The 26,170-nt window shown below is 44.4% G+C and overlaps 1 protein-coding gene across 1 annotated transcript in view; it reads right to left on the bottom strand.

The window, feature by feature from the left end:
• The window catches only part of MARCHF9 (membrane associated ring-CH-type finger 9), a 500,957-nt gene that overhangs the window by 277,119 nt on the left and 197,668 nt on the right, over positions 1 to 26,170 (bottom strand). The window lies entirely within an intron of this gene.

The raw sequence follows: 26,170 nt of genomic DNA, 5'->3' as shown, positions 1-26,170 counted from the left end.
TCCTCTGCTGTTCTTCTTGTAGGTATGGCAGTACTCCTGGGCCTCCGTCGGGTTGTCAATTACTCGAGAGCGACCTCCAACATCCACTTTTAACCTGGCAGGATAGAGCATTCCATATTTCAAACCCAAGTTTCTAAGGGCTGCCTTCACCCCATTGAACTTGCGGCGGGCATCTTGTACCATAACAGTGAAGTCCGGAAAGAAAGACAGTTTGGAGCCCTGCCAAATGTTATCACCTTGTTCCCGGGCCAGGCGCAAAGCTGAATCTCGGTCTCTGAAATTTATGATCCTCGCAATTATGGGCCTCAGTGGTAAGCCAGGATTGGGTCTGGGCCCAAGGGATCTGTGCGCGCGTTCTATTACACATCCTGGGTTGAAGGCTTCCCTACCAAACAAATCAGATAGCAAGTGTTCCACAAATAGATCCATCCTCCCAGCCGTAGCAGTCTCTGGGACGCCCAAAATGCGAGTGTTGTTGCGCCGACTTCGCACCTCCAAGTCCTCAATCTTAATAGCAACTTCTTTCAAAATTCATTTCACCCTGACCAGGTGTTTCAGCGACTGTGCTGAGCTATCCTCAATGTCCGAAATGCAGGCCTCCACTAAGTCGAGGCATTGGTCATGTGCCTGGACTTTGGCACCCATGTCGGCCATGCTTTTGTCAGGCGTGTCGAATCTACCATCAAGAATCCTGATTCCCGGCCTCATCTCTTGAAGTATCGATGTGGACAATGAGGTGGTCTTGTCCATGTTGTCTGCGCCCTGGGCACTGCTCACCATATTGGGGAACTCCTCAGGGGTGTTGTCCGCTACTTTTTCAAAGGGTAGGGTCCTTTGCTTAAGATCCTCGGCGTATGAGTGTAACGTGAAGGCTGTGTGACAGCGGAACACCAAGCTCAATTCAGAAGGGTCAGAAGCAATGAGTCGACCGACCAGAATGAGCGCTGCCGTGGATGAGGGAGACACCTGTGATCCTGCTTTCGGACACAACCAGGTTATAATGCAGGAGAGGATATTATAGGACATGAGCTCTCCATATCATGCAGTGGGCCCTCTAAATGCAATCTGGCATGGAAGAGTGTTAATAAGGGCCCCAAAAGCCGCACCACAAGGCCTGGTAAGATTAAAAGCACTCCGCTGGTATTGTGGGTGGAGCACAGTGGCAAGGGTGCCCCTGGGAGCTCCAAACTTGATCATGTAGTGCCCGTTATCTTTGGCCGTGTCCTCTAGCTGTCCACAGTTGCCGCATGTGGAGCACCACACTGTTCAGCGGGCTCTTCCCTGGCCCCTAAGCATTACACCGTGGGGCCGCACACCAGGCAGGATATCCATGTGTGGCACGTCTGTGGAGGTGTGCTGCTACAGCAGAACCAAGGTGAGGAGTCGATAAAGCGCATATTGCGCTCACCACTCAAAGCTGCCAGCCCATAGAGCGGGAATCTGGAGCCCAATCAAGCCGCGCTGGGGCAGTGGCAGCTCGTGTCAGCAGGCAGGTCTCCCAGGATGGGAGAGAGAAGGGGCCAGTCAGCCGCACAGCCGATCGTGCCAGGCCCCAGGTCACGGGAGCCCCCCCCCCCCTGTTGCAGGGATTCTGCTCCTACACAGAACTGTGCATAGAGACTTAGGACCTCAGTGAATTAGGGTGTAGCAAAACCCACCTTAGCACCCAAACCCCCTACCAGACTAGCAATCAGTGACTAATTGGTTCTTCGTCCTATAGCAAAAACACCAATGATTAGTCAACCCAGAACATGTGACTTAAGTAACCTCAGGTAAGATGGCTAACAAGAGCACTCTTTCGTTACAGTCTTACACCAGTCCAAAACAAGGAGTAAATGGAGACACTTGCAAGTTTGAAATATTTATTTCTAACGCTGTGATCTCATGCGCAGTACCTTATATAATACAAGCAAACATATTATCAAAAACAAAGTTATCAGCATTGTTACTATTCCATAAAATACAAAGGGAGAAAGCATCTTATATTGCTAACGGGAAACAGGTTTAAAATATACCTATATTTCACCCTCCCTTGTTAGTGATTTAGTTTATAACTAATGAAGGTCTCATAGGATTACTTGGGCGGCCCCATACCTCTGATACTCAGCAGTAGTGGGTCACATCGAGTTCTGCACAAGCTGTCAGGATACAAAAGTTCTCCAAGTGTGTGATCATGCCTGCACAGTGCAATATTAAACGCGCCAGTATCAGAGGTGGGCACAGCTGCATATGTGTTATGGCTAGAACGTGCGAGGATCATTCCGAATAACAGACACAGTGTCCAAGATAACCTTGACAGTCTCTGCTCTCTATGTGCAGACTAAACTAACAAGGCAGTTTAGAAATGTAGCATAACAAGTTATTCTCATGTGAAGCAAAATACTCAGCCTTCTCTAAACAATATCGCAAGTGCGTGTCATGTGCAAAGCAGAGCAGGAAAGCAAAAATGGCGTTTACGCTTCTAATAAATCCATGCCAACTTAACACTGTGTGAATGTAAGGCTCGTGCTGACTACACCCCGTCCCGTGCGCTCTCGCACCCACCCACAACAGCGCCTCACAAAGACCAACGGGCCCTGTCCCCGTTGCGGTCACTCAGCTGCGCTAATCTTTCACTGCGCCGGGTGGGCGCGGCCGCACCAGAGTGGCCCAGGCGACACTATCCAGCGCCGTAGGGGGGAATCGAGTGCCTCTGCGAGCATCTGGACCGGCCGCCACGGCATCCGACCCCCTCTCACCTCTAGTGTAGGGAGATCCTCACTTTTCCAGCTCCGATAGAAAGGCCCCGGGCATTCTCTCACAACCTGCCACGCCGTCAGCACGCCACCGCCAAACACAGGGATCAGAGGCCTCGTAGCACCCCAGAATGCAATCAATAGGTTCAGGATCCTTTTAAACTAGTAAATCTGTGGCGAACGGGTGCAGACAGCAGGGCATCACGGGGGTAACGCAGGAGTCGTTGCTTTGGCCGGGGGAGCTTCAGCAGCAAGCGGCCACGTTGGACGCTTGCGTGGCCACGCCTCCAACTATAACATGCCTATATAATACTATGCAAAATCCGTCCCCAATTAAAGCCCAAAGGCTCGAGAACTGTGGGAGTCAGAAACTGACTCAACTATCACAGACGTCCAATGGTCCTCTGGCTGTGGGCAATAGAAATTTCTGTCCCTGAACTATCGATTGAGGTTAATCTATTTCAAATTCTTACAATGTGACTACCGCACACCTCAACCTCTGTTGGGAATAGGATTAGATGCTGACTTATCCTGCTCATATTTCAAAGCACCGCAAGCTTACATCCTCCATCTTGCGTGGCAGTGCCCAGAAGTGGTATCCTTCTGGGGTTAGGTGTTTGCACATTTACAAATGATTACTGATCACATGGTTCCACATTCTCCCTTGATTGGTCTATTGTGCTCTGTTAAATACATCCCTAAGACATATTGCCGCCTTACTGCCATGTTGCTTCTACTAGCCAAGCAGAGAGTCGGCATACACTGGGGCAGGAAACCCGCCCCACCATCAAGGCATGGTCACAGGATATCACATATTGTCAAGAACAACTGACTCATTTTTGGGAACTTATGCCTCTTCATTCCTGTCCCATGCACATTTGGGAACCGTTCATATCTTGGCTCTGGCAAAGAGACTTAGTTTCACTTGTATCCACTCCAGTGCCACCAACTCCCAATCCTATTGAACCTTTATCTATCCCCATATGACTTGTTGGAAAATCGCATGGCCACCAAAACTATTACTTTACTCTACCTCTCGAATGCCTTTTATGGTGATTTGTAAGTTTAATACTGTCATTTTCATTTCTATGTCCGTTATTAGTTGTCTGTCATGACATGTAATATAATGACAATGCATCATTTTTTGTACTGGAGTGTTTACACGTGGCGTCAGCCTCTACACTTACGTTCAGTGACCCCTCGATTTCGTTTTCACCCTTCTTTCCCCCCTCCTACTCCTTTCCTTTCTTTAGCTGGCAATGTTGTTGTGTTGTACTCTTTACATTGACAAATGCCAATAAAAACAATTTAAAAAAAAATGAAGTACACACAATTACTCTTTATGACTGACCACAGTAAATGGTTGGTGTCTCCAGAAGAGAACTTAATGTTCATTTGAATGTATACATTGGGCCTGGCTAAGTTGTTTGATGGATTTCTCTAACTCAAGACCACACGGTCATGCTTCTGTTCAGTTTAAAATCAATAAGCCTACTGTGTTTACAAAGCCAGCAGCACTCTTAATTTCCATTAACCTTTCTGCTTATGCAATGCCTCATGCTTTCCAATCGACCCATAAAGGAACATTGCTGATGTTTTAGGATTAAAGCCAACCAATGCACAAGTTGCCACGTGATACCTCACATTTACATTTACAAAGTTAGTTCCCCACTGTTATGTTTATTTAGAGTATGTGATCCACTCCCTCGTTAGTCAGCGAGGTCCCTAGAGGGGGTCCAATTTGTCATTTCATCTGAAATTTTGTAAACACGTGTAATTTTGAGTATAATACTTGGTTTTGTGTGCATTATGTATTTTCCGGTTTTAAAACAATGCAGTGGTTGAACATTGATTTACTGTGTGTTATATTTATGTGCTTCTCAGTTCTGAGTTTCTAGCCCACAGCACCTGTGTCTTTGACAAGTGCACTAGGAACAGAATTTATATTGTGAGCTCTCTGACAAATGCAAGAGCAAAGGATTTGCATTCCGAACTCTGCGACAACTTCAATAGGAAGAACTTCCATTGTGAGCTTCCAGACGAACACTCTAGGGAAGGGCTGTTTGACACTTGGAGTTCTTGTTAAACAAAGCTCTAGTTTAGGTAGTGCTTAAGCAGTGTGGATGAGCCATCTCTGAGATAAACTGCATGACAATGGTACCCTGATTGCGGGGTCAGGGACGGTGTTGAGCTGCAGAACTAAGAGATAATGTGTCCCTAGAGAAAAGGTTCAAATAGCTTTTTAAAATACAGTCAATAAGAAAGGGAGTTCGAGAGCAGCAATTTAGGAAAAAAACATGCAGCAATCTCATTAAATAAGTTGAAAGGCATATACATCAATTGCAATGAAGATGCTCACAGTTTAGGTGAAATAAATATTGGTGTAGCTATCTGTTCTGATCTTACCTTCCGCCCCATATCAACATGTTACTCTCTTTTGAAGAGCTAAAGGATAATTCTGTCTTGCCTCTTAGTTAAATAAAAAGGATTGTGATCCAGGCAGACATTTAATTCTGTTTGGATTACATGAATATATTATCTGCATCATTCAGATTGTGCAAAATGCAACTGCCACGCCTTTTACTACATGTACCTCAGCGTACTTCTATTAAATCTCAGTTGGATTTCCTCCACAGGTCACCAGTGAATAAACAGATCTGATTTAGACACTTTGAATGATGTGCAAGGCACTTGCTGACACTTGTCCTGAGTAGCTCAGGTCTCGGTTCCTGCCCTACACACTCTCTTACATGCTTGTTTCCTCTTCTCATGCACTCTTGGCTGTGCTAATGTGCCATTGCACCAGGGCGTTAAGACTTTCGCTCTTGGTTCTCACGCCCATTCGCGATGCACCAGTGGCAAAAAACTCTGCACATGTGAGTGCACGGTGAGCAGAATACCTGTGAGGGTGCAGATGATGCACATTAAGCCAGACCTTTAAGCATTGGCAATGCTTGTTAATCTATGCAAAGGGTCTCCAACCTTTTTGTAATAGGAGCTACTTGTGTTTAATGAGAATTATCCTAAACTACTAGTATTACTAGTGTTCTAATAGTGACCACGTCAGAGAAGATTGCAAGGTGGCACCAGACAGGGTTGCCAGCAGTAATGGTAAAAAGGCTTTATTAATTTGGAATGCCTCTACTCTGGTAACACATGACAGCCATAGCTGCAATTCCCACGGCATCAAGATAATAATATCAGTAATGAATCTCCCCAAAGCTGCTTAATTTATCATCATATAGCAGCTTTAAATATATTTTGGAAATGTAACCATTTTCTCCAAACATAAGTTTATGGGTTCTGAAAATAGGCACATTTTCACCTGAGAGCAAAATTTTCAATTTTGAGATATATATAATATTTCAAGCAAAACTGAAGTTTCTTATGTATTAGGCTGGGCTGCACACAAGAAAGCTACTTGCAAACACATGGAGAGCAACCTGTAGCTCTCGCGCAACTCGTTGGAGACGCCTTATCTATGCTGTGCCATTTAGAAGAGAACTGACTATACCAATGTGGTCTCATAGGAAAACAAATTGTCAAGTCCTACTACTAAGCCAGGAATCCATCTGCACTGGAACACGATTTTAGTCTGCCTTATTGCAGGAATCACAATTAACCCCAAATCATTTCAGATGTTCTGGGCTTCAGATCCGGACTCATTTTTGCCAAACTTTCATATAGTTTTGACCATTCGGTCAGAATTCATTACACGAATAAGAATTAAATGGATCATAATCCATCTCACGAAACCACCTGATGAGTCTAATGAGAAGGTAGGACAATTTAAGCTCGAGGACTTGAAAGGTGAATGATATATACTTGGCCTTTGCACAGCTGTTGAAGTATCGCGCAAGAGCTGATGAGCAGTGTTTGTTGTTCTTCAATGGATGATGAATCACCAAAGCCGCTCTCGTCCACCTTATAGCTATCGTGAAACTGTCAAGTAGAAGAAACTTCACTTTGATGGACATTGAGCCTTTTTTCAACTTTTCTGATTGTGCAAGCTTTGTGATGTGACTAGCAAGTTTGCTGATGCACTATGGAAGGTTGCAGTAAACCATAACGGGGAACAGCCTTTACAACGCGGGCATTACCACGCACTGCCTATACTACGCTGCTTTTACAACGCAAGTCGTTTCAACGACTTGCGCTGGAGGGCGCTATTGGACAAGGAATAGTTTAATTTTCTATTCCAACACCTTCCCTACTGTAACGTGGGCTGGAGTTGGAATAGAAAATTAAACACTTCCACTATCCAGCGCTTACAGCGCAAGTCGTTGTAACGACTTGCGTTGTAAAAACAGCGTTGTAATGGCACGCGTGATAATAGCCCGCGTTGTGCTGACATGCAATCACTATAACACAGTGAATATTTATGGCACTAAGGTAAAAAAATGAGCATGGACACATTCAGCAGTAATTCACATTTTGAACTCCGTTATTTCAACTTCTACTTGGAAGCCTCCTTGAAGAATGCCTGATCACAGGGAGGATGCATGCTACATAACTAGCGGACTAAGAGGGAGTGGACCATATTTACCGCATACCGATGATACTAACATGGGTTTTAGGGAAATGACTAACGCCAACATTGCAAGGTAATCCCATATGTGTTAATACCACACCTGAAATTTCTGATCCCACATTATTTAGAGGGAGCAGTATTAAATACAATTCAAGATATCGTGAGAAGGGAGGAATCACTGCAGTCATTTGGGTTTCTGTAGTGATTTCTGCATGTTTACCCACTTTTAGGACACCTTTAGGGGCCCTATTACAGCAGGTTTTCACGGGTTAAATGGGTCCTCGAAAACTGAAAAAGTGGTTATATTACTGCTTTTCTTGCACTACTGGTGTGAGCTGACACTCCTAGTTCGGCCAAAATTGGGAATACCGCGCGCCTTAATGAAGATCTTACTTCTTGCAAGTTGACGACCCCTGATGATGATCCTACCTTTTCCCTGACTACTTTTAGTAATTTTCTTTGTCTGCTGGCGATCTGATCCGAATGTGTAGCGGCAAAATGAATTTGCAAACTCCTACTGCAGCCGGAAAGCAAGATAGCTGGTAGCGGCTACTGTCTCCCCTGTCATCCAGTGAATTTTTGAGTCTGCCCACCGACCCCTCCCGAATCTGCTTAAAATGAAACCAAGCAAGAGCATTTAACACAGGCCTGTTAATTCACAAAAGAAAGCCCTGTGATTAGGTTCTAATTGCATTGTCCATTGATCCGCACTGCGTTCACGGATGGCTTCAGCCAGCAAGACACCCCGTAATTATTTCATCACATCATTGGATTTTCATTTTCTCATTCCATGTGCGTTCCTCGTCAAGCTTTAATTTCTGTTTAATGACTAGTTACAGACAAAAGTAGAATTACATTTTTGCATGTCCTCTACGCTTTAAGGGTGATGAAAAACTGCTCCCTTACCCAGACCACACTGCTTGACCAAATTGTGATACAACTTTACTTTGCTCCAGCGCAGTTACCTCCAAACCACAATTTATTTACCCAGGAGCAAGTCTTACAAATTCAACATCCATCATGGCCGCCGCATAGAGATGTTGGCTTCTCAGAAGTCTTCCCCTAAATGCACCAAAGAGTCAGCAATATTTGACAATTTAAATTTCTTTAGACTATCCCACTGATTTGCTGTCAAGAGGACTGAAATACAGGTGGGGATGAAATGCCAGCATTCTCAGCCTGTCTCAGTCAGGTGCAGATATCTGACCATTGCCCGTTTTCCCCTTTTTTTTTATTTATTAGAGTTTTATATAGCGCGAACTAGACCCGAGACGTCGGGTATCAGAGCGCTTTACATAGCACCAGTTTTGTTACAGAAGGACACATTCATATTTGTTAGTCACAGGGAGATTAAGTGATTTGCCCAGAATCACAGGCTCTTGAGCGTAATTGCCGAGACTTAAACCCGGTTCCCCAGCTTCGAGGTCGACTGCTTTTGTTTCGGCATTTGTCAATACATTGTAAATGCAACACAACAAGTACCTGAACGCAATGAAAAAGGTATCAGGATCGAATGGCATGCTCATCTTGGTAAGATAAAGGCTAGTGAGCTGAATGAGTTATGTTTACTTTTTGGTTCACCAAAAGCTGGTTTTAATAAGTTATCTTTTAATGTGATTTCAAGCTGAACAGACCAAGGACGAAAAGAAGGAACCACTTTCGGGCTCGGAAGCACCTAGTCATTTAGCAGAGAAGGAAGATCCTGTATTTAACGAGATTCTCTCGGACATGGTACCTTAGAAGGAGGGGATCAAATGGAGCTCCTAAATACATCCCAAATGAGTAAATTACAACATTTTGGAATGTGGTGGCTTCATCCAACAACTTTGGCAAGTAAAATTCAGGTAGGTGAGAAACTAAGGGGCCGATTAGGATGGCGGACGGATCGCCACCGCCATGCAGGCGGTGGTGATCTGTCCGCCATCCGTGCCCGTCCGCCACCTATTTCCCCCCGCCATATTACAATGGTGGGGGGACTGCGGCGGACAGGAAGACCGTCAGCCGCTTTTCCACCGCGGTCGCAAGAAAAGGTCCAATATGGTTGCGGTGTCTATCAGACACCGCCAGCCATATTAGGATGTGCTGTGGGCAATGCCTTTCTGTGGCAGCAATGCTGCCACGAAAAGGCATACATTCTTTGCTTTGGGGGCCCGTTGCGGGCCCCCAGGGTGAAGGGGGGGGGGTGCACATGGGGGGTACCATATGCGTTTCAAAATACAACATGGCAGGCACCGCGCGGTGCCTGTCATGTTGTGCTTTGAAACGCACAACATGCATTTTTAGCATTGCGGCGGGCGGTGCTGAAAGCACCGCCCGCCGCAATGTTAAAAATGCGGGATGCACCCGCCACTGTGGCGGGTGCATCCTAATTCGAGGCACGGGACCTCCGCCCCTGTGGCGGACAGTCCCGGCCTTCGACAGGATGGCGGACAGACTTTGTCCGTCAGTTATCCTAATTGACCCTTAAGTGAAGTGCAGAAAGTTTGCATATTACAAAGTTTTGAGCAGCAAAAAACAGAGTTTGTCAAAAAATGTTGATTCTGAAAAAAATAGCATAAGTTAGTACCAGAGAGAGTAAAGTCCAAGACCAAGTGGCGCAATAGGTAGTGAAATAGGCAGCCCTCTTTGCTTTTCAGACTTAGGGGGATATTGAAATTTAGATTTCTGGGGAAAGTGCTCCTGTTAAATGCCCGGTAGGATTTTTGCTTTTTGAAAACCCTCCAAATTAAAAGAGCTGTTGTGATTTTTTTATTTTACTATTTATAGAAATCATAAGCCACAACTGAAATAAAAAATGCCATGCAAGTCCTAAACATGGTATCCATATGATTTTAATTTCAAAACGAAATTAAAAACACAATTGACAAATGCATTTAACTGTATTGACACAGTAATGTGGCTTTCTAGCTGGCAAATGCACTTGGAACATGTACAGAAACCTATGATAGTTTTAGTACACTATGCAGGAAACGATGTTTCTTATGTGCGCAATGAAAGGTACTACTGGCATTGAAGTGCTATACCCTGAAGACATAGTTTAAACACAAAAGGGCGACCAGAAAAAAAGAATGAAAAGGTTAATTTTCAAAGTAAAGTATTGGCCCACCAGCTGTGGCACAGAAGTGCTCTTCTTTTTTGGCAGATAGACACACGTGATGAGGCACAACACCCTCACTCACAGTTCAAGAGAATAAATAACTAACTGGGCTGACTTTTGCCCCCATGATGTATGCCGTGGTGAGTGGAAGCAAAATATGAAAAATAGCTGGAAAAAACAGTAGATAAAGAGTGCTGACCTAAAGCTCCTCTGGTTATCTGTTTTAATAATTTTTTTGATTACATGAGTGGTGACACTGCTAAAGTTGACTCAAAGCTAGACATAGCAAGCACCAGGAGATGATGGACGGAGTGCTGAAACTTTTCAGACACTAACTCCCAGTCACTGATCTGGGTTGAATCCATGGTCGTTCTTTAGCTCACTTCGCCACCCCAGTTTGGACACAGCCATATGCAAGTCAGTCTTGACCCTGTGCCTCATGTGAGCAGTCCAGCCCGAACTGTCAGGCCAGTTCCTCCCTGGACCAGAAACAATCATCCAGGCACCGGTTTTGGGGTAACACCCCTCATCAGCCAGGCTAGCTTGAATTCAGAGGCAAAGTGAGGAAGGGACCCACGTCTGGGCATACCCTGACAACTTTGGGCGAACAAAGCATACGCAAGGAAATGATGGACGGAGTGCTGAAACTTTTGAGACACTCACCCCCAGTCACATATCTGGGTTGAGTCCATCGTCGTTCTTTAGCTCACTTAGCCAACCCAGTTTGGGCCCAGCCATATGCATGTCAATCTTGACCCTGTGCCTCATGAGAGCAGTCCAGCCCGAACTGTCAGGCTAGATCCTCCCTGGACCGGAAAAAAGCATCTAAGCACTGGTTTTGGGGTAACACCCCTCATCGGCCAGGCTAGCTTGAATTCAGTGGCAAAGTGAGCAAGGGACCCACGTCTAGCATACCCTGACAACTTAGGGCGAACAAAGCAAACACAAGGAAATGATGGACAGAGTGCTGAAACTTTTAAAACACTCACCCCCAGTCACATATCCGGGTTGAATCCATGGTCGTTCTTTAGCTCACTTCGCCACCCCAGTTTGGACACAGCCATATGCAAGTCAGTCTTGACCCTGTGCCTCATGTGAGCAGTCCAGCCCGAACTGTCAGGCCAGTTCCTCCCTGGACCAGAAACAATCATCCAGGCACCGGTTTTGGGGTAACACCCCTCATTAGCCAGGCTAGCTTGAATTCAGAGGCAAAGTGAGGAAGGGACCCACGTCTGGGCATACCCTGACAACTTTGGGCGAACAAAGCATACACAAGGAAATGATGGATGGAGTGCTGAAACTTTTGAGACACTCACCCCCAGTCACATATCTGGGTTGAGTCCATCGTCGTTCTTTAGCTCACTTAGCCAACCCAGTTTGGGCCCAGCCATATGCATGTCAATCTTGACCATGTGCCTCATGAGAGCAGTCCAGCCCGAACTGTCAGGCTAGATCCTCCCTGGACCGGAAAAAAGCATCTAGGCACTGGTTTTGGGGTAACACCCCTCATCGGCCAGGCTAGCTTGAATTCAGTGGCAAAGTGAGCAAGGGACCCACGTCTAGCATACCCTGACAACTTAGGGCGAACAAAGCAAACACAAGGAAATGATGGACAGAGTGCTGAAACTTTTAAAACACTCACCCCCAGTCACATATCCGGGTTGAATCCATCGTCGATCTTTAGCTCACTTAGCCAACCCAGTTTAGGCCCAGCCATATGCATGTCAGTCTTGACCCTGTGCCTCATGTGAGCAGTCCAGCCCGAACTGTCAGGCCAGAACCTCCCTGGACCGGAAACAAGCAACCCGGCACCAGTTTTGGGATAACACCCCTCATCAGCCAGGCTAGCTTGAATCCAGTGGCAAAGTGAGCAAGGGACCCACGTCTGGACATACCCTGCCAATTTAGGGCAAACAAAGCAAACACAATGAAATGATGGACAGATAGCTGAAACTTTTCAGACACTCACCCCCAGTCACAGATCTGGGTTGAATGCATCAACTTTCTTTGTCTCATTTCGCCACCCCAGTTCGGACACAGCCAAATGCATATAAGTCTTAACCCTTTGCCTCATGGGAACAGTCCAGCCTGAACTGTCAGGCCCGGTCCTCCCTGGACCGGATATTTTAATAAACTGACAAGGCGGAGGAGGACACAGCACCAAGACAGGTAGAATGAAAATGAGTAGCTCGGATCAGCGACTGGCGCTGAAGCTGAACAAACGCTGAAGACAGGAGCAGAAAATAATAAAGACAAGTGAGATGCGAGAGAGGGCGGAAAGAAAAAGAAGTGAACTGAAACAAAACATATGGCCACTAGTGAAAGGATCCATGTAGCAGGGGTAGTCGCTAGGGTGGTAACAACAAAGGCCCCAAGGAGTGGCAAATATACACTTTTCACCAACAAAATCAATGGAACTTGTGAAGGCAGACCAAGTAACCAATGAAAAATGGTGGGCGTGTTCATAGCCCACAGAGGGATTACAGCATGCCTTGCAGAGCAGCGCATGCACGCTGACTCTAGGCTAGACCTACAAAATGTGCAAGATTGTCATGGCAAATGCTTATATTGTTCAGTGTAATCACAGATTAAGAAAATAATTAAATTCGGCTCATGTCCTCCTTGACCCGATTTTCCCAAATTGTCTCTTTTTTTAGGGACTTCAGACAGAAAAACAAAGGAGTGAATGCTGGAAGGGTCTGTGAAGTTTCCTTCTACAAATGAAACAGCCAGTCACTAATGAATAAGGGACTGCCAAAACAGGGTGTGTAGGAGATGTACAAGGCAGCCCATGAGATCTGAAAGCTTCAATTGATGGACAGAACACTCCTTCATCTATAGCAGCCAATACTCCTAAATTTGCATTGTTTACATTTATGTTGTTTTAAAACACATACTGCATCACTTAATAACTTCTAGGTGCTCTTGAGATGGAATGAAACAGGTCACAGAGGGTTGCAGCACACTCTGAGATGAGATGGCTGGTGTTAGCAGTGGAAAGCATCATGTTACCACTAGGCTTAGTTTCAATTAGCACGAGTATGTCGTTTCATTTTGCATGATTACATAAACAACAGTACACTGTCAAATGCGTCAGGTGATGTCGATGCGCCATCGATTGTATAATGGCCGCCATGGTCTTTCATCAGGTTGGATTTCAAAGTAGGGCAAATGTCAGGCAAAAGGCACTCTTTTCCAGGCTGCGTTGTGAAATATGAAGCCAGCGGAGACCAGAAGCCGAGCCACCTTGGTTGGCAGGCACTTCTATTTCCAGTAGCTGTAGGTTAAAATATTGAACCTCTTCTCAATGCTTCACTTCAACACCATATTGAGAGCTCTTTGTGATCTAAGAAAAGTAAGTAATCTATGGCTTTTAGACACCGTAAAACCAAGGGCCCCTTCAATTATTGTAATCAATAACCGTTAGAGACATGAACCACCATGGCAGGGTAAGCAGGGCAACTGTGACTGCAGGAAAGTGAAAGCCTGGAAGAGTGTGACGACTTCAGAGTTCAGAACTTTTAGTTGAGTTGAAACAGTGGAAAATCAAACATCCATAGAACGGTTCCAGTGGTCTTCCCCAACATATCTCATTTTAATAACAGTTGTCTTGAACACGTGATAACATGCATTGGATCTTTAATTGTGTCTTCCCTGTATTAACACTTAGCGAATGATAATAGGAACAACTTCACTAAATCAAGGCAAATCACTTCATCAACTTATTAATTGAATGATCTAGGTATTTCTCAGGCTTACCAGTAAACAACATAATTTGTTATCTGAAAACGTGTTACATTTTGGGAAAATTAAGCAAAATCATGCATGGTGTGTAAACGGATTTGGTCCGGTATCTTGATAGATGTTTGCATTGCAGAGAAAAGTCACTTGAGATACCACTGTAAAATGGCTCAAACAGAAAACTTAACAAAACAGTGAGACATTTTCTATTCAAATCAGTGTCCCATGAACAAAAATACACTAAATTTCTTATTATGAAAAATGGAGAAAATTTCACTCATATTTCAGAATGCAAAATTCAGAAGTTACATGGGATTATATCCATGTGATGACATTTACACAAAGCATAGTATTTATAGCTTTATACATGGCTTGGGTTTCCGGCTTTCAGTGAAAACCAAATGTAACCGACAAACCACTATATATGCTTATAGTTGCTTTTCAGTAGAAACTGAAAAGCCCTGGATGTTTCAGCACTTTTACTGCTATAGTGCTGTATAAGTCAGTATAAGTGCATCCTCTGCTTCTAAGCACTTTTCTATGATGATGCTTCAGCCATGACCCACTCAGGCCCTGGTAAGGAACTTACTGAGTCTCTGGACCCAATGGAATCCCTGGACCATCTTGCATTCCCATTTGGGAGCATGGCTTAACTTATATAGCCTCAGCTCAGGGTTGTGTAGTGGCTAGTGGTTTGCAGCTGAGCTATGAGCAGGGTCTTAGTCCAGGATAAAAGGCACCACCTTGATGTCATCCCTCTTCACTGAAGGTGGGATGGAGCTTTGGATTATGTTAGCTCAGGTTGTGGCAATAAAGATCACTGCGCCTATTAATGCCTCTAAAATCAAAGTCCTCCTGCACACAAGAATCCTGTTTTTTATTTTACATTGCAGTCATCTGAAAAGCATGCCTAAAGAAGTCACATCCACTCCTAAAGAAGGAGAAAGACCATATCATGAACATCTTCAACAACCATGTACCGGCTCAGGAGAGGACTTAGTGCTAGCTTTGCCAAAGTGTGCTTCCTGCAGTTCATGCAGACTAAGAAAATCTACAGAAAAGTGTAAGAGCTGCAGACAGTGCAGTTCAAAAACATGAAGAGGTGCTCCCTAGTAAGCACTGCAAACAACCCAATCTGAGTAACAACAAAGGTGCACGGAACATAGGCGGAAGATCCTTCTCTCACATTGCAGCCAAGACCTGGAACGAGCTACCGGCAGACATCAGATGCGCCCCCTCCCTCAACACCTTCAGGAAGACCCTCAAGACCTGACTCTTTGGCTAAACAGATCTGGGGTCCCCCCCACCCCTCAGCGCCTTGAGACCCTCATGGGTGAGTAGTGCGCTTACAATTCCCTGATTGATTGTGTATAATGTGTTCATGATAGTCCCAGGATCACCAATTTAACTTTCATTACTAACTCCATGTCAAAATGAAGCTTGGAACTTATGGTGCGAAACAAGTCTTTTGTGAGACTGATGTAACACTCTAAGTGGCCGAGAGTATGCCCAGACATGGGTCCCTTGCTCCCTTTGCCAGGGAATCCAAGCTATACATCTCTGACGATGCCTAACAAGGCAGATACCAGTCTGAGGTTGTTTGTGTACTCTTCTGGAGGGGTAATCCCCTGGCAGCTCGGGATAGCCAGTTCCCATGAAAAGCAGCACCTCTACTGATTTGCGTAGGGCGAGTCTGTCTATGGTGGTCCAGTGGGTGAAAACTGAAGTGCTCGGAATGCTATCCTGAGCAATTTCCAGTGGTTAGTATTAAATCCACAACATCAGGTGCACCCTGAATAGCAGCAAGCAGCCAGAGATATAGATCTAGTGATATGGATTCTGAGAAATTGCATCACCAGGGGGGAATCAATATTTGGGTGATACAAATTCGAAAATGTACAGATAAATTACCCATTGCAGCATGGAGAAGCTTATAGTTTTTGCAATACGGCAGGTTACCTAAAGCTGCAAAAGATACACGGAGAACATATATTTTTGATATCACAAACATTACCAACTATGCTAGATGTTGCAGCGAGTAACCTCTGCGTTATGTACTGCTATTACAAATAATATGGAAAAGAAAGCATTACTCTTCAAAGCATAATGGGAAAGGTATTACGAAGTGCATGCTGGCTATTCGAATACTTCAAGAAGAGCCATATTCCATTGCATGTACTTTATTACACAGGGCATATGTGAGCCATTGACGTTACACAAAATAGATGCCCGGGCTTCCTAGATGTGGGGCACAAGTAGGACAATTTTGTGATATTTTGTCAACATCTCCATAAAAAGGATATACAATGGAGGTAGATGCGATCAGTATGTGAGCATGGCACTGAAACTAGCAATGAGGGATTGTCTGCTGCAAAACTAAGAAAAAGACACACAAAACATCAGTACAATTCACGCTGCTGTTAGCTAAAGGAAGAATAGTGATGCACACAGGGCAAGCTCTGGACTTGAAAGATTGGATTACAGATGTATTGAAGTTGTCAGAGACTGAAGACATGCATAGAAAATTTCTAAGGCAGAAGCCAAAGTTAACAGTTGGTCATCAGTTGCGGCCGGCCTTGCTCACAGGGGATGTATGACGTTACAACGCGAGATATTACAACGCACTCTGTTACAACGCATTTTTTACAACGCAGGATCCATTACATCGCATGGCATTACAACGCATGACATTACATAGCAGATGCTATTACAACGCATGCCATTACAATGTAAGTATAGGTAAGTATATCTTTTTTTTAAAAATTGTAATTAATCTAATTTAATTAATTTAATTTAATTTATTTAAATTAACTAATTTTAGAATTGTAATTAATTTAATTAAATTAATTTAATTTAATTAATTTTAAAATTATTATTAATTTAATTTAATTAATTTAATGTAATTATTTTTATTTAATTATTTTAATTTAATTAATTTAAAATCGTTTTTTTTTAAAACCCAAAAAATACCCCTGTACCTCAAAACCCAAACCTAGCCCTGAACCCTTAAAATACCCCTGTACCCCAAAAACCAAACCCAGCCCTGAAACCTAAAAATACCCCTGTATCCCAAAACCCAAACCCAGCCCTAAAACCTAAAAATACCCCTGTACCCCAAAAACCAAACCCAGCCCTGAAACCTAAAAATACCCCTGTACCCCAAAACCCAAACCCAGCCCTAAAACCTAAAAATACCCCTGTACCCCAAAACCCAACCCTAAAACCTAAAAATACCCCTGTACCCCAAAAACCAAACCCAGCCCTGAAACCTAAAAATACCCCTGTACCCCAAAACCCAAACCCAGTTCTAAAACCTAAAAAAAACCCTGTACCCCAAAACCCAAACCCAGCCCTGAAACCTAAAAATACCCCTGTACCCCAAAACCCAAACCCAGCCCTAAAACCTAAAAATACCCCTGTACCCCAAAAACCAAACACAGCCCTGAAACCTAAAAATACCCCTGTACCCCAAAACCCAAACCCAGCCCTAAAACCTAAATATACCCCTGTACCCCAAAAACCAAACCCAGCCCTGAAACCTAAAATACCCCTGTACCCCAAAACCCAAACCCAGTCCTAAAACCTAAAAATACCCCTGTACCCCAAAACCCAAACCCAGCCCTGAAACCTAAAAATACCCCTGTACCCCAAAACCCCAAACCCTGCCCTAAAACCTAAAAATACCCCTGTACCCCAAAACCCAAACCCAGCCCTGAAACCTAAAAATTCCCAAACACCCCAAAACGTATACCTCAGTACCCCAAAACATATACTCTTATACTCATACTTATTTTTAAAAATTACTTAAATTAATATATTTAATTTATAATATAAAAAAACATAAATTAATATTTTTTTTATTCATAATATTATTTAAATTAATTAATAATATTAAATAAAATTTAAAAAAAATTATATACTTACTTATACTTACGTTGTAATAACATGCGTTGTAATAGCATCTGCTATGTAATGTCATGCGTTGTAAAGACATGCGATGTAATGGATCCAGCGTTGTAAAATCTGCGTTGTAATAGAAGTGCGTTGTAAAAGTTGCGATGTAACGGTTGTTTCCCCTCACAGGTGGGGGGGCGGGTGCGAGGGGTCGCAGTTGGGGGGGATTTGCGGGGGATCGTGGGTAAATTGAAAAAAATAATAATTTAATTAAACTTTCCTTCCTTTCCGCCGGGTCCAGCGTCTTTTCGGCTCCTGACCCGGCTCTCCTGCCTACAACAGGAATCAGGCAGCCAGGCTCCCTCCGAACCCTCCCCTAAGCCAATCACAACACTGCAAGCAGCGTTGTGATTGGTCGGGACCCTGCTCAGTCAGGGGCTAATGGGTTGGCCATTATCTCCATGTAGTACGAAAGGGGGTGGTGATGGACGGAGCATCTGAACCAACCAGCCATGAGGCACAGGGTCAGACTGATTTGCATATGGCCCTGTCTGAACTGGGGTGGCAGAGTGGGCTAAAGAACGGTGATGGATTAAACCCAGATCTGTTGACTGGGTGTGAGTGTTTGATTGGTTCAGATGCTCCGTCCATCACCACCCCCTTTTGTACCACTTTGTTTGCCATAAGTTGGCAGGGTATGCTCAGACGTGAGTCCCTTGCTCACTTTGCCACTGGATTCAAGCAAGCCGGGCTGAAGACGGCTAAAATGCCAGAAACCGGTCCACGGAAGCTTGTTTCCGGTCCAGGGAAGGCATGGCTTGGCAGTTCGGGCTGGACTGTTCCCATGAGGCACAGGGTCAGACTGATTTGCATATGGCCATGTCTGAACTGGGGTGGCAGAGTGGGCTAAAGAACAGTGATGGATTAAACCCAGATCTGTTGACTGGGTGTGAGTGTTTGATTGGTTCAGATGCTCCATCCATCACCACCCCCTTTTGTACTACTTTGTTCGCCATAAGTTGGCAGGGTATGCTCAGACAGGAGTCCCTTGCTCACTTTGCCACTGGATTCAAGCAAGCTGGGCTGAAGACGGCTGAAATGCCAGAAACCGGTCCTCGGAAGCTTGTTTCCGGTCCAGGGAAGACATGGCTTGGCAGTTCGGGCTGGACTGTTCCCATGAGGCACAGGGTCGGACTGATTTGCATATGGCCATGTCTGAACTGGGGTGGCAGAGTGGGCTAAAGAACGGTGATGGATTAAACCCAGATCTCTTGACTGGGTGTGACTGTTTAATTGGTTCAGATGCCCCGTCCATTACCACCCCCTTTTGTACCACATTATCTCCATGAAGGCTGCTTCCCCCACCTTTTGCCCGCCCGCAAAGTGCAAAGGAAACATAAAATGGTAATAACTTTTAGTTATTACCATTTTATGTTTTGGCTTTCTCGCACTGCGATAAAGCAGTGGGACAAAGCGCCTCCGCACTAGTGGAGGAGCCACCCCTGGCGGTCTTACTGATTCAGGATCCTTCATGCAGGACTTATACCACCTAGATGAACTCCCACCTTGTAAACAAGCTAGCTGAACTTTTTTTGTGGACTATGCGGTTAAAAAAATTATTTGTGATATACTGCAATATATACAGCAGATTGTCGATTCCCCTGTACATTGGGCAGAAATTATGTTAAATAGCCTGATATTTATTTACTATTTCCCTTAGAAAAAAGTTGTCACACTGTGTAGATTGTATGATTCCACAAGTAGTGTTTTTTACATGTTTATTCTCCTCTGGGAATATTGTCCTGTTTGATTGTATTATCTCATGTTTGAAAATGTTTAAATAAAAAATACTTTTGGCATTAGCTAAGTCATTTATAAGCAGTGTCTCGAAGTCAACAGGATATGGGTGAATTGCACAATGTCAAAAAGTGTTCCATTCTTAAGATTAAGGGCCTGATGTACGAACTGTTTTTCCTATCGTAAACAGCCCGATTTGCATAGTAGGGCCATTTGCGACAGGACAATTGCTTTTTGGGGTGTACAATGCCCAATTTGTGATTTGGTAACTTGTTATCGAATCACAAATTGGATTTTGCAATTAGGTGTTTTAGAAGGGGCGTTTTGAGGGCGTCCCTTCCAAGTACCATATTAGAATAGTATGTACGAATGTTTTGCAAACAAAATGCGGCCGCAAATCATTCACAGTTTATCCCCAATTGAAAGTTGGTGGTAAACCCTTCACAAATGGGAAGGAGTACCCAAGGGACCCCTTCCCCATTGAGAATGGTTGGAAAAATATTTTATAAGAGCAGCCAGTGGAACCAGGAACCACTGCTTACTCTTACAAAAATTAACCTTCCAAGTTTCATTTTTTTCTTGTTACATTTATCCTGTTTCCCTTTAAGGAAAACGAGCTGCATTAAAACAAATCTTTATTTAAAAGCAATCACAGCCATGGTGATCTGCTGTGCTCAAATTGTAACCTACCTCACTAATATTAATGCGGTAGGTATATTTGTGACCCCCTAGGAATCGCTTAATAAAACTCAAAAGAGTTTCATACATTAGAAATAGCGATTTCCTAATTGCGATTCCCAGGAAATCACAATTGGAAAATCGCTATTCATTACACTCGTACATTTAGCCCATAGTTTGGTATTTCCCAACTATAACATGATACAAAAGCTCTCTCACTGCATCAGCAAACGTACATTTTCTTCGGTAACATTCTATTTGTTCATATGTCAGGCTATGAAAATTCTACAAAAATCATCTAGCATTATTCGAATATTTGTCAAGAATCAAATTAAATTGTGCACGTAAATTTGTATTAAATGAACTGTACAAATTATTTATAAAAAACAGTTATCGCTGCCTTCGAATTCTGGCAACAATAAACCAGCTCTGCTAGCATTTTTGCGATCAACATACTGTTTATGTGTGAAAAGGGCTGATATGGCTCTGCTGACTGAAAGGTCAGGGGGAATAATCCCTTTCCACTTTTCTTGTGCAAATGCAAAAGACCAGTCTGGGGCCTGATCTTTTCATATGTTTACTACAAACAGAGCCTTACGCGGGGAAAGCTGTGAACGGGGATCTTTGCGTCCATCTTGTCGTTGCTCACAGTTGAGGGAACCCTGTTTCCACAACCAATTAGGGATCTTATTTTGCTCTTGCCTCATTTGGCAGCTCTATGCCCTCACTCCTTTTTCATGTATCAAATATCAGCTTTTGTTCACAGGCATGGATAAATATGTGACCCATAAAGAGCAAATCAAATGTTAGTCGCTCATTGGCAAACCTCAGTTTAACCACTCAGCTCCCTCCACCTTGCCTTCACCTGCACCTGAACTCGGCGACACACAGCCAGCTTGGTCCCTAGACCTTGGCGTCCATTACCACCACCCCTCCCTCACCCCAACCCGGCCTTCTTGCTCCTCGCCACACATCCTACCTGAGCATGGAGGGTTGCAGAAACTTGCCATTAGAGTTCCTGTTGCAGAACCTCTTACCTTGAGAAATAAGCTTCCTCCACTACAAAACTTTAGTTTGTAGAAGTAACCCATAGTTTCTGAATACTTATCACTAAATGGGTATAGCTAAAACCCTTACCAACTCATAGTACCATCACATAGCAGAGGTTAGTTTTAGATGAGGGTTGTCATATTTTGTTAGTACATGAAGTACCACTTCATAGAAGGAAATTGGGGCACTACCCAAGAACATGTATCTAGGGTATGACTGTCCACGTGGTTCGGATTCATGTTAGATTTTTAGGGTACCCACATAAGAAATATTTACATACATTTAAATGGGAAATATTTACAAAGTAATTGGTTGACCTGAAAATGTGGCTTGGATCCAGTCTTCCTAGACTAATCTCAGACTGCCGGTCTTGGGGAGTTTGAATTATAAATATGGCCCGCAGAGGATCTTGATACATGAAGAGGACTTTGAGAGGCTCTCAGGTGATAAACACTTTTCATAGTGGTACAGAGATGGGACTGTTGCCTGAACCAAGAGGTGGTACAGTTCAGTTTGAGAGAGGGCATGAAAAGGATAAATGCTCAATGGTAAGTACAACATTAGCCTCCAACCTTCAGGAGATTGGGTTTGATTAGTTAAATATGTTTATGGTGTGCTCACAATGTTGTCCATTCTAACTATCAGAATTGTGTTCAACAAGCCAACCCTCCTTATGTTGCTTGTCTGACTCGAAATCACCAGGTTAAGGAAGAACTGAGCTATGGGGGTGGCTTGTTGAAATAAATCAGAGTTTGAGTAAATCAGAGACTCCAGATGGCGAGGGATGCATCAGAACCTTATACAGGTGGATATCGGCGGGTTATTGCGACTGAAGACGAGGTTGTCATTGCAGCCCAGTCAGTCTCCCCACTGGGCACGGCCATAAAAGAGCACCAAATTAGAAAACTAAAAGTGATTTCATTGCAGTGACAATTCGTTCCAGAGGTCCCAGGCGAACCTGTTTGCGCCACTTTTTTCCTAAATGTTTGAACAATGATTAATTGGATTGATCATCAAAGAAACTTTGGGGCATATTATCAAAGGGGTTTATCTCCGCTTTTTTGGCTTTAAAAGCCAAGAAAGCGGAGATAAAATTATCTCCCTATTACCTAGCTGTCGCTAACACCAGTTAGTGACAGCTAGTAGGAGATAGCGACCATCTTGGGCCCCACTTTGCATGTCAGAGAAATGTATCACTAATGACATGTAAAGTGGGCGTGCCAAGATGTTAGCGACTGGAAACAGTCGCTAACATCGCTATCTCCTATTACCAACTTTTGGAGATATTCGCGCTAAGCGCGAATATCTCCAAAAGCTAACACCTGCCCAGAGCAGTTCTTAGCCATGTTATCCAATGGGAGGTGGATAACATGGCTAAGAGCATTAGCTCGGTAATGCATGAATATCGCGGACTTTTCAGCGATATTCATGCATTGTGGCCGATTTTTATCGCATTTGCGATAAACCTTGGTAATACCAAGGTTTATCTGCGATAAAAATCGCCGCAGGTTGGCGATACATTTTTGTGTCTAACCAAGCAATAGCGATATTTATTCGGCATTGGCAAACACCATAAAAGTACAATTTAAAACAATATCATGTATATACATACTTCATTCCATGCTGCTTTTACAAGTTGATCTATTTACAATCCAATTAATTCTGGTCCCCTCCCCACAGTTTTTACTCGTGATTACCTTGGGGGGGACCCTTCAACTGATCTCTCTAGTCTCTCTCAGCTGGACTGCCAGTCTTAAAAAACTTGTAATAGAGAGTAAGGTCAGGGGGTCTTGGGCCATTTGCAAATATAAAACTTTTTTCCTAAATGTTTGAACAATGATTAATTAGATTGATCACAAAGGGCGCTTGGGAACTTATCATCGATTCTTAACCTATCGGATCTCATTTGACAGCCATCGAATCTCACGAGCTGAGGCACTATGCACTGCTCACTGAGCAGCAAGGACACTGCCCACGTCCAAAAAGAAATTATAATTGTTTTTTAAATGCAGCCAGACTGACATGATCCTCAAACTCCATGCTTCTGATTGGGCCGAAACACACACAGCTACACCTTGGCCATCAGAGTTTCATTGCAATAGTACCGAATCTCTCTCTCTCTCTCTCCTGCGTGAGTTAAGAGCAGAGACACCTGCCAATGTTGAGACACACTAGAACTGCAATAGTCGACCTTGACGAGAGATTGTGTGGCGCTGTGACATGCTGCTTTGTTCACCCCCCCCCCCCCCCTGAACAGTGCTTTCCCCGCTCCTTTCTTCACCTTAAGATCACCACTACCCTCTGCACAGTTGTATTATACCTTCTGTAGAAATTAAAAACACTTTACAATAAATGCATGTCACTCGAGCCACTTATGGCATTCCTTTACATCCCTGGGTGGTTACTAAAACTGTGCACGGTCTGGAACGGGCCACATCACCGAGGTCACGTGACTCAACCCGCCACACATCCTGGAAGTGGGATGTGAACGTGTTCCTAGCGCATCCAGGCAGCACAAACAAGTCACGCCAAGTGGCCCAGGGGCATGAATTGCTCATCTGCCAGCTGCTGCAGGATGCGGCCCCAGTCAGCATCTCTTGCCTGCTCCGGGAGTGCTGCCGCTGACTCGGCTCTGGTACCCAGGCCTCGTGTGCCACGAGGAGGTGCCACTCCCACGACTGGCAGAGCTTGCCAGGCCCCATTCTACCAATGCGTTTCCTTGCCTACAACAACATCATCAAGTAACTGTCAGGGTCCCCGGCAATGAACATCACAAATGTAAAGGAAAATGCTAATTTTCCCAAGGTTAGTTCTATTCCTCTGAAAATAAAGGCCTCAGACGCTGACAAGAGGCAATTCGAATGAATCGCCGCAAACACATCCGAAAGGTTGGGGTGTTCTGTTGCATTAAGAGGAGTACATGTGGTTCGTCTCCATCCAGGGCAGGTGGCACCAAAAAGCAGTTTTTTTTACAGATTTTAGTCATGAATCAGTTTACCTATCGAAGTGCTTCATGTACACTGCTTAGGCGCTGGCAAAGGTGATGGGCCTGGCTTCAATGCGCTAGCAGGTAGGCTCACATACTGCTTGCATTAAAGTTCCATCTCTTGGCTTTGCATATGCTTGGGGACTCTGCCTCTTCAGGCCCTGCATTTCCTCTGCGGGACTTCATCTTACCAGTTTCTGCTTCTCTTCTTGTTATTGCGTCTTTGCCTCCATACGTCTCTTTCTCCTGTTTTACATTAAAGGTCAATGCTTTGGCTTTTCAAATTCAAATTTAAAAAAGAACTTTATTCGGATATCCAAGTATCCACAAAAGTACAAATAAATAAAAAGACATCATAAAATCCAAAAGTACATACAAAGATGGGCCAAATCTGTCTTGCTCGAACAGCTGTTCGCAAAAAAGTGCCATTACGAAAGATAAGTTCAACATCATCCAGAGATAATATCTTTAGATAAGCATTTTCCAAGCTAATAGGTTTATATTTTTTAAAATTCGAAGTTAAAAACCATTTCGCTTTTATTCTTGGCGCATGAGGCTGCGGCATGGGTAGCAGGCAGAAGCCACAAGCAAGAGGACCTCAAGCTGAACTAGAATCAGGCATCTGGCTCAATCACTTCTGAGGTAGCGGCATAAACTCTTCACACCCATCTGTAACAAGCATTTACAATGCAATGGTTTTGCCTTTGTTAAAGTTAGAGCTATTGGCATTGCTCTTGACACTCTGAAGCTCCACTCTGAAGCTCCACTCTGCACTCTGAAGCTCCACTCTGCACTCTGAAGCTCCACTCTGCACTCTGAAGCTCCACTCTGCACTCTGAAGCTCCACTCTGCACTCTGAAGCTGCACTCTGAAGCTCCACTCTGCACTCTGAAGCTGCACTCTGAAGCTCCACTCTGAAGCTCCACTCTGAAGCTCCACTCTGAAGCTCCACTCTGAAGCTCCACTCTGAAGCTCCACTCTGAAGCTCCACTCTGAAGCTCCACTCTGAAGCTCCACTCTGAAGCTCCACTCTGCACTCTGAAGCTCCACTCTGCACTCTGAAGCTGCACTCTGAAGCTCCACTCTGCACTCTGAAGCTGCACTCTGAAGCTGCACTCTGAAGCTCCACTCTGAAGCTCCACTCTGAAGCTCCACTCTGAAGCTCCACTCTGAAGCTCCACTCTGAAGCTCCACTCTGAAGCTCCACTCTGAAGCTCCACTCTGAAGCTCCACTCTGAAGCTCCACTCTGAAGCTCCACTCTGATGCTCCACTCTGAAGCTCCACTCTGAAGCTCCACTCTGAAGCTGCACTCTGAAGCTGCACTCTGAAGCTCCACTCTGCACTCTGAAGCTCCACTCTGCACTCTGAAGCTCCACTCTGCACTCTGAAGCTCCACTCTGCACTCTGAAGCTCCACTCTGCACTCTGAAGCTCCACTCTGAAGCTCCACTCTGCACTCTGAAGCTCCACTCTGCACTCTGAAGCTCCACTCTGCACTCTGAAGCTCCACTCTGAAGCTCCACTCTGCACTCTGAAGCTCCACTCTGAAGCTCCACTCTGCACTCTGAAGCTCCACTCTGAAGCTCCACTCTGCACTCTGAAGCTCCACTCTGCACTCTGAAGCTCCACTCTGAATCTGCACTCTGAAGCTCCACTCTGAA

This window comes from Lissotriton helveticus, chromosome 1_1 (assembly GCF_964261635.1).
Source record: "Lissotriton helveticus chromosome 1_1, aLisHel1.1, whole genome shotgun sequence".
Classification (NCBI taxonomy): Eukaryota; Metazoa; Chordata; class Amphibia; order Caudata; family Salamandridae; genus Lissotriton; species Lissotriton helveticus.
Note: the sequence above shows the minus strand (reverse complement) of the source record. Positions and strands in the feature narration are given on the sequence as shown.